The 9,681-nt window shown below is 47.7% G+C and overlaps 1 long non-coding RNA gene across 2 annotated transcripts; it reads left to right on the top strand.

The window, feature by feature from the left end:
• The first annotated feature begins 290 nt into the window (after positions 1-290).
• LOC125940028 (uncharacterized) lies at positions 291-9,279 on the top strand. 2 transcript variants are annotated; one of them, XR_007463247.1, is made up of 2 exons: positions 291-467; positions 2,658-2,975. It is a non-coding gene; the product is annotated as an uncharacterized LOC125940028 (long non-coding RNA). The 2 variants fall into 2 exon arrangements; XR_007463248.1 differs by lacking the exon at positions 2,658-2,975 and adding an exon at positions 8,962-9,279 and having other exon boundaries at positions 292-467.
• The last annotated feature ends 402 nt before the right edge of the window (positions 9,280-9,681 follow it).

Genomic DNA, 9,681 nt, shown 5'->3' with positions numbered 1-9,681 from the left:
AAGGCATCGCTACAAAATACCGGCCCTGTTCTGGTTTGTTTGCTTCTACATAGTGCTTTGCTTCTGGCGTGCTTCGGTATCGCAGCACGTCTTCTCGACCAACTTTTTTTTTCTGTTGCGGTTTGTGTCTTATCTTGTCTACGTGTTCATCGCATGTGTCTGTGTCACACCGACAGGCTGTGCTGAATAGTCATTGCATGTAGCTTCACAGAGCTCAGCCAAAATCGGCTAACTGCGCATGCTCGCCTTTAGGATAAAAGATGAGCGCACCGGGATACAGTTCGTTACTTTCTTTTGACAGCCCGTACTGTTCAACATCATGGCTCGAATGCGAACTTCCCGCAAACATCACATTGCCATGCGCCAGTACATGAGACGTATGGCGCGCCGGATGGCCTCGTCGAGGCGTCCGAGGAACCGCATGTCAACTACAGCAGGCAGGGAGAGGCATGGCGGCTCCTTTCTAGGTAATGACTGTCTTTAAGCTGATGCTGTAGCGGAGTGCAGAGTTCCATAGGCCATCGGTCATATTGAAACTGGTTCGTGGGTTAGGTAGTTTCATTTCAACGGTATTGTCTACGGCAGTGACAGAGGCACCGCAGGATACGCCTTTCGCATCGTAGTTTCTTTTCCTCGTAGTAAATTAATTTGATGAGGTGCAAACAGCTTTGGGCAGGGAACGCGATGCGCATATGTGCTTAAGCGATGCTTTTGGGAAACTTAGCAGTTAGAAACCGCGCTGTGACTCACCTTTATTGTCTTATAACCTCTGACGATGCATCCTGCCGGATGATGCCTGCACCGCCTTAAGCTTTGAAGATAAAAGAGAGCTTAGCCCCATTCACTCGCGTAGGCTGAAACGTGGCGAGAACTTTATCACATGCGTGGTTCGCGGTGGCGCCGTGCTTTTCTCCCATCAAATGAACCGTGTTTAACACTTGCTTTTGCCGCTAAGGGGAAACAGCATAGAATTCCACTGTATTGCTCACGCTTTCTATTTCGTGACCTTTCATTCATGTTGTGCTCCTTCGTCGCAGTCTTGAGTGCGATCATCAGTGTTTTCTCGAAAGTGTTGTTCTTGATCTGTCGGCTAGGCTCCCTTCTTCGAGAGCGTTTCTGCCGTTACACACCGTGCGAACATTGTTCTGAATTTTGTTGTTACCAGTGGCCTTGAGTCACCCCTTCACTTGTGGCTTAATCTTTCAATTAACACACCGCATCCCATGTACAGGTATTACGCATTGCATGGCCTGCCCGATTCCACTTCCGTTTCATATTCACTGAATGGTATTACCGTCGAAACGCAGGTCATTAGAGTGTTTTAGCTGAGCGCTTGCTGCCCGCTCCGCTCAGACCGGCGTATGCTAGCAGATGCCACACAACCGCTCATACCGTCAGCGGAGCGAAGATCGCAACCTTCGCTCCGCTACAAAGCCGACTGAGCGGAGCGTGACAGTGGGTCTACTTAAAGCCCCTATATTTATAAAAGTAGCGCCATTCTTAGATCTTGCCGACACCGCGCTCACCCCGGCGCTTCTTCCTCGCCCTCTCTTAGCCGCCTCCTGTCGCCCCAGCCTCCTCCGTTCCCCATTGGCCAATCCGTGTCACGTGGAAGTTCGCGTCGCGCTTTTGTATATTTTTTTTTTTCTTTCCAGACTGCCATTCTCGGGCCTGTGCGACGAAAGTGCTATACGCACAAACGGATCAAACGTGTTATGGACAAAAACTTCGTTGTGATGGCATGCTGCTGCGCCTTAAGTTGCCGCAACCGACAAGGCGAGGGCAAAAGGCTTTTTTTTTTGTTTACCATCCGACGTGCGTAAACGCTTGCTGCACACTTGATATTTGCGCCGTCTCACATCGTCGCGTTGCTACTTCCAAAACGGCATTATTAAGACCAGTTACTGGCTGACGAAGCAAAATCGCGCCTCAAAAACGTCTCCGCAGGGCGCGATCGAAGTTTTCCTCGGATTTCCTCTGGTATCGCGTCAGCTGTCGTCTGCCACGGCAGGCCCGACGCAGGCGGCGCCACTGTCGATATCGCGCCTCGATCGCGCTGGTCGCGCCGAGCGCGATAGTTGAACGGAGGAGGAGGGAAGTGGATGGCGCTACTTTTATAAATATAGGGGCTTTAGGTCTACTTGGCCTCTTCGTCGTTTTGCAGCCGAGTTGATAGCGCGTCGCTCGCGTCTCGGCAAGACGCGTATTATCAAATGCGAAATCTACGCAGCTCCCTGCAGTATCTCAGAGCGTGAAATCTGAGCGTAGCGGAACGTAAGCGGCGCTCTGCTAAAACAGTCTATTGCCTTTGTATTTGATATTCGTGTGACCGTTTGTGGCCCTGCATTTATCAAACGTATTCCGCGGTTCCGTCATCTGGCCACATGTGACAACTCGGGCCATACTGCCCTGGAACCCTGCATGAAAGCTTGGGGCTCAACTCCCAGACAGCTGCGCCTCATATGATACGTAGTTTTGCCGCATTTGCATGCTTATTTTGACATTTGTTTTCAAGACTTTTCAAAGTTTTCACAACCGAACATACTAATGTTACCATGTGTTACCACTGTACTTACGGTCCTTCTTTATCTTATGCTAATCATTTATGTACTGCAAGGGTTCTGGTGATGCTTTATTGTGCCTGCTTCTTCCCACAGACATGGCCACCATGCTGGTGCGGTTTAGCTGCGTTGCACTGGTGCTGCCGTTCCGCATCCTTTCCCGTGGGATGCGCATTGTCACAGCCATGCTGTCATCTCTGAAGACAATGCTTTTCATTTGAGTGCAACCTGGAACCAAGACTGCTGACGACATCTAAGGGTCTCACCCGCCTGCAACCTTGAAAAGGACAAAATCGAGCCTGTTTTAGAATTTACCGATCATGACACTTTTAACCTCACAGTACATCGGCATCACGTCACGCATTCAAGCAGTCTTGTGGACCTTATGAAGCAATAAACACCATTTCATGGGAATTTTGCATACATTTCTTTGCGTACTCCCACCTGCTTTGTGAGGTCCGACTGGCTATCTGGCCTTGAAGCTTTATATCAAAGCATCGTTTGTTAAAATCCTTATCGTAAACATTATTTTTTCTTATAGCAGCAAGAGCTCCACCACTTTGATACAAGTGATTAACACTGCTTGGAAGGCGCACTGGGTTGCCCTTAATGTTACCGCAGAGGTGGTTTTGGGGTAGTAATTTCGCAAAGGCTCTGTTACAAATCGGCAAACATTGGTTCAAAGCAATGAGAAAAAAGTCTTTAAACAATTCCAGAAATTTTAATCGACATATTTTGAAGTAACGTAAAAGTTCGGATTGAGACGATTTTGGCTTCTTAAAATTGCAATAGGGGATATCCAAAATATCAAGCGCCATTTATCGATTTTCCACAAAGCACCATCCGCCGTCTTGGTAACGGCACGGCAAAACGCAACTGCTCGCTTGAAAGCGCAGCTACACTCATAGCTGCTGTATTTACGGCAGCAGATAACTAATTACGGCAACACACAACTAATTAACAAAATTGACTAATTAACTTCTTAGTTAATTACTTTACCACACATATTGGGATTTACGAATCGTAACCGGTGAGTTTCCAAGACTCATCCACTTGAAATGAATTTCCAGGATGACACCAGTTTCGAGATATCCCGCATTTCCTGGGAAAGGGACCTAGAGCCAAAATGACCAACGACATCCAGAGCGTCTCGTCTGCCGGCAGAAACAAAAAGGACAAAATTGAGCCACTTTTTAGCATGCACTGATCACAATGCTTTTAACCTCACACTGCATTTGCATCATGCAACACATTCCAAAATTATGTAGACTGAAATTGCAAATAAACGTCACTTCAAAGAAATTTTATGCGTAGTAGCCTTTCTTCAGGTTCCCCTACACGCTTTCCAGTTTATAAGTTGCTGTTTGGCGTCAAAGCTCTATGCGAGTGGTTCACAATTAAAAAATATATTTTTGTTAATAATGCATCAAGGACCATACTAATGAATTCTTCATCACTGGTCCACAACCGAAGCATCGTTACCCCCAAAACATTTTCTTCGGGGACAGCTAATGACTATGTATTGCCCCTACGTCTATTTCAGACAATAAAATACTGTCTCAAAAAGTTGGCCCTCTTAAAAATTATTGCCAATAATTGAGAATACACTTAGAGATAAATGAAGGTCTTTCCGTAATTAAGTTACTTAATTGGTGGTTTAAATTTTATTTTACTGATGCACTAGGGCTGGTGCTTAGCGACACCTACACGCTAATGCTTGTTCCACGAAACTGCCGAAGCGGTTATGAGGAACGGCTTCGTGAGGAACTCGGGAATAATTTCAAACATGCACCTGAAATTAAGTATACGTTCCCATCAGAATGAGGCCGCCGCTGGCGGAATTGAAGCTATCGAAGGGAACTAAGGACCTTGCGGCTTGCAGTAGAACGGCATAGCCGTGGCTCTAGCTTGGCGGATGTTTTCGGCAATTTGACTACTTGATAAGCACTGGAAAGAAAGCCGCGTTGCACAAGCGGACCGTTCGCATCTAAATTCATTACGCCACAGAAAGCAGCCTCTCAGGTTTGAGCTTATGAATCGGGAGCGGTGGCTCGATAGAGGGCGTGAACAAAATTGGGAGGACTGTGAAAAAGTTTATTAAATTATGTGGCTTTACCGTGTCAGAACCGTGATATGATTATAAGGTACGCCGTATTCGGGGACTCGGAAAATTTACATCACTGGAGAACTTTGACTTGACCCCAATGGCACGGGACACGGGAGTTTTTGCATTCCGCCCCCGTCGGAATGTGGCCGCCGCGGCCGGGATTCGATCCCGCGACCTCGTGCTTAGCAGCGCAACAATATATAGCCGCTAAGCCACCACGGCGGGTGTGTGACAAAGTGATGAAGACTACGAAGTCTGATTCATCGAGTTCGTTGACATCGGTTGCCGCTCTCCTTTCGATGTGTGGCAACGCATGACTACGTGAGTGCTTTGTTCCTTAGTCTTACACGCGAAAGGTCTATTGTAGCCGCGCACTAAATTAAGAAAGGGGCAGAACTGAAGTGACTAGGGAACATGGGAATCTTGGACCAAGTTCACCCAACTTCTCGTTTGTAAGTACTGCTTACGTTCGCCCATGCCACCTTTGCTAGTTGTGAATATGTGCGTTTGTTTTCGACGCACAGGGACGTTAGCAAAGCATAAAGGTGCCTAGCTGGCAGCATTCTTCTTCGACAGAACAGCGGTGATCAATCTGCATTCTGTTCATTCTTTTTTTTTCCCGCAAGCCTTTTGTTTTTGTTACCACAGCGTTAGTGAGATTGCGTGAAAGAAATGGGATACATAAACAAAATATGAAAGGCACCGTGGGCTGACCTGGTGGCCTTGATGTAGCTCGAAAATGAAATCTTCGCGGGAAGTGAGGAAGGAGATGACAAGTAATGAGCCCTATCGTAAACATTGGACGCGCTGCTATTGTGCAATGCAACTCTTTGCAGGTAACGTTGTCTTTTCCAAGTTTTCTAGTTGTCATCGTTTATGATAACCGCTGTTAGTTTAGATTTTGGAAATAATAAATTCATAAATGTAGTTGAAGAACGATCAAGCCTTCTTCAGCTGCACAGCTAGAGGGCATTTGAAAGATTGGCATCCTAAGAGCAAGTGCGCAATCGTTTCAAAGATTTGAACGAAGCCAGTCAATGACTGTGCGAAGTTTTATCCACCAGTTGTTATTTAAAGCCATGGGCGACCGAGTAAATCCGCCAGGGCATCAGGCAGATTTGAGGAAAACACACATTTCTGCCACGCTATGGGAACACGGCTCAGTGTCTGTAGGGAGAGGCTAGTGGAAAGAAAGTGTATAAAAATGGGGAAAGGGTTAGAGAGGGACGTGGCGTCGGTCATCTTGGAACGTCACGCGGTGTTCGTACTCCTCCATCGCACACGCTTCGCCTTCGGCCCCGGATTCACTCTTAGTACGCAGGCGAGCGAGCTTTTTCGCTCTTGCCGACGACACCCTCTCCATTGGTGCCCGTTCCGCCTCACCGCGTACTCCTCTAGAAGGCATGTAGACACTAAGCCAGTACCGAACGTCACATTGGTGCTCTTATTATTGTTTGAAAACACCATCAACTCCCGCTTATCAGGACTACGCGCTTTTTTTCGACACGCTGTGGACGCCTTCATGCGCCGTGCACAACATGCTACTGAGGTGACGTCATTTGATTGCGGGAGACAGGCAAGCGAGACAACGAGTAAGAGCGGGCATGTGACTGCTTGGAAAGGGCGTGCTAGCAGAAGAATCTGAGCCAGCACCGCAGGTTGTGTTCCCCGTCCAGGAAAGGTTTATTTGTACAAAAATAAGAATAGGGCACCTATGTCAATGACTTCGTGCACAGGTAATTTACAAGTAAAAACTGTTGACCAGGCACTATAGAAGCACAAGTATCGATGACATTACCTAGCGTAAAGGTAAAAGCGATGGGGACGAAAGAAAATACGGGAAGTTCCTGCTGTTCCTTGACTGACATTTGATGACAACAACGCCCGTAGCTTTAACAGCCACAGCCGTACATAGTACATACTTTTGGGAGATGCTTGTCATTTTGATGGCGACTTTGTCATTGATGAGTTCCTTGGTCAGTGTGTGTGTGTGTGTTTTAATCTTTCCTCTTTTTTCTTTTCTATGTGTGTCACATTTTTTTTACAGCAGAGCTGTTAAGGGCTCACTCTTCGATGGTCGCGTCCAGATGTAGAAAAAATTGGCTGTGATTTCGCTCTAGTTAAACCTAGTCGAGTATCGATAGCTACAGACCCCCGGCTGCGCTTAGGCCTCGCTTGTAGTTAGACATGACTAAGCGAGCCCGTCTAGCGGCATCGCCTTCACTGGCGTTTGGCCAACCGTTCGGCACGCTCTTCTTGAGTCTCTTCAGCGCGCTGTCTCCTCTTCACTTCATTTCTACGGCGATCCCTGGCCTCCTTCAGGCTGGCCGACTTCTCACCATCCATACTTAGGCCTCAACTATTTCTGCGGTGAAGAGAGCTCTCCGCTTCTATACTCCCGGTTATCACAGCTGCGGAGCGTGGGGTGTGACGTCATACAGCGTATTTATCGACGAGGATATGAAGTCTCCCGAGCGTACAAGCTGGGGCGCAGGATCTGGGCGGAGCTTACGCGCCAGTCGCTCGTTCGGATACATGTCCCGTGTGCCCCGAATCGTCGTATGCCGCATGCCGGAGCATGCAGCGCCGCACGTCGGATCGGACGCCGAATCGTACCGTGTGTCTCCCCCTGCTTAAAGCCCATTAAACCACTTAAACTTCTTAACGTAGCGACACTCTCCTCCTCCGCCTTCACCCCTCCTTGTTTCTCCTCTCTTTCGCGCTCCGTTCTCGACCGTGGCGCCGCCTACACCGCTTGAGCGTAATATTGACACGTGTACTTGTTTACCTTTCACCGGTGACCGCTTTTCACTGTCATTGCACTGTAGCTGCACAGAGCTCAGCCAGAAACTGCTAACTGCGCATGCTCGCCTTCAGCATAAAAGATGAGCGTACCGGGATACATTTCGTTACTTTCTTCTCATAGCCCGCACTGTTCAACCTCGTGGCTCGAATGCGACCTTCCTGCAAACGTCACACGTGCCCTACGCCAGTACGCGAGACGTATGGCGCGACGGGTGACCTCGTTGAGGGGTCCTAGGAAGTGCATGTCAACTACAGCAAGCAGGGAGAGACATGGTGGCTCCTTTCTAGGTAATGGCTGTCTTTAAGCTGATGCTGTACCGGCGCGCAGAGTTCCATAGGCCATCGGTAATATTGAAACTGGTTCGTTGGTTTGGTAGTTTTATTTCAACGGTAGTGGTCTACGGCAGTGACAGAGGCACCGAAGGATGCACTTTTGGCATTGTAGTTTCTTTTCCTCGTAGTACATTAATTTAATGAGGTGCAAACAGCTTTGTGCAGGGAACGCGATGCGCATATCTGCTTAAGCGATGCTTTCACGAAACTTAGCAGTTAGAAACGGCGCTGTGACTCACCTTTATTGTGTTATCATCACTGACGATGCATCCTACCGGATGATGCCTGCTCCGCCTTAAGCTTTGAAGATAAAAGCAGAGCTTAGCCCTATTCACTCGCGTAGGCTAAAAAGTGTCGGGGACTTTATGTCAGGGACGTGGTTCGCGGTGGCGCCGTGCTTTTCTCCCATCAAATGAACCGCGTTGAACACTTGCTTTTGCCGCTAAGGGGAAACAGCATAGAATTCCACTGTATTGCTCATGCTTTCTATTTCGTGACCTTTCATTCATGTTGTGCTCCTTCGTCGGGGTCTTGAGTGCGATCATCAGCTGTTTTCTCGAAAGTGTTGTTCTTGATCTGTCGGCTAGGCTCCCTTCCTCGAAAGCGTTTCTGCCGTTACACACCGTGTCGAACATTGTTCTGAATTTTGTTGTTACCAGTGGCCTTGAGTCACCCCTTCACTAGTGGCCTAATCTTACAACTAACACACCGAATCCCATGTAAAGGTGTTACGCATTGCATGGCCTGCCCGAATCGACTTCCGTTTCGTCTCCGCTGAGTGGTATTACCGTCGAAACGCAGTCATTCCCTCTGTATTTGCTGTTCGTGTGCCCGTTTGTGGCCCTGCATTTATCAAACGTATACCGTGGTTTCGTCATCTGGCCACATGTCACAACTTGGGGCATGCTGCCCTGGAACCCTACATGAAAGCTTGGGGCTTAACTCCTAGGCAATGCCGCACAGCATACGTAGTTTTGCCGTGTTTGCACGCGTATTTTGCCTTTCTTTTTCAGGACTTTTAAAGTTTTCACAACAGAACATACTAATGCTACCATGTGTTGCCACTGTACTGACGGTCCTACTTTACCTTATGCTAATCATTTATGTACTGCAAGCATTCTGGTGATGCTTTATTGTGCCTGCTTCTTCCCACAGACATGGCCACCATGCTGGTGCGGTTTAGCTGCGTTGCACTGGTGCTGCCGTTCCGCATCCTTTCACGTGGGGTGCGCATTGTCACAGCCATGCTGTCATCTCTGAAGACATTGCTTTTCATTTGATTGCAACCTGGAACCAAGACTGCTGACGACATCTAAGGGTCTCACCCGCCTGCAACCTTGAAAAGGACAAAATCGAGCCTGTTTTAGAATTTACCGATCATGACACTTTTAACCTCAAAGTACATCGGCATCACGTCACGCATTCAAGCAGTCTTGTTGACCTTATGAAGCAATAAACACCATTTCATGGGAATTTTACATACATTTCTTTGCGTACTCCCACCTGCTTTGTGAGGTCCGACTGGCTATCTGGCCTTGAAGCTTTATATCAAAGCATCCTTTCCTAAAATCATTATCGTAAACATCATTTTTTTGTTATTGCAGCAAGAGCTCCACTGCTTTGATACAAGCGATTAGCACTGCTCGTAAGGCGCACTGAGTTGCCCAGAATGTTACCGCAGAGGTGGTTTTTGAATAATGATTTCGCAAAGCTGTGTTCGTTCTTCTTTCTGGGGTTTTACGTGCCAAAACCAGTTCTGATAACGACGCACGCCGTAGTGGAGGGCTCCGGATTAATTTTGTACAGCAAAGCTCTGTTCCAAATATGCGAAAATTGGTTCAAAGCAATGGGAAAAAGTCACTAAACAATTCCAGA

Source organism: Dermacentor silvarum, chromosome 9 (assembly GCF_013339745.2).
Source record: "Dermacentor silvarum isolate Dsil-2018 chromosome 9, BIME_Dsil_1.4, whole genome shotgun sequence".
Classification (NCBI taxonomy): domain Eukaryota; kingdom Metazoa; phylum Arthropoda; class Arachnida; order Ixodida; family Ixodidae; genus Dermacentor; species Dermacentor silvarum.
This window is presented reverse-complemented; position numbering and strand designations above follow the sequence as displayed.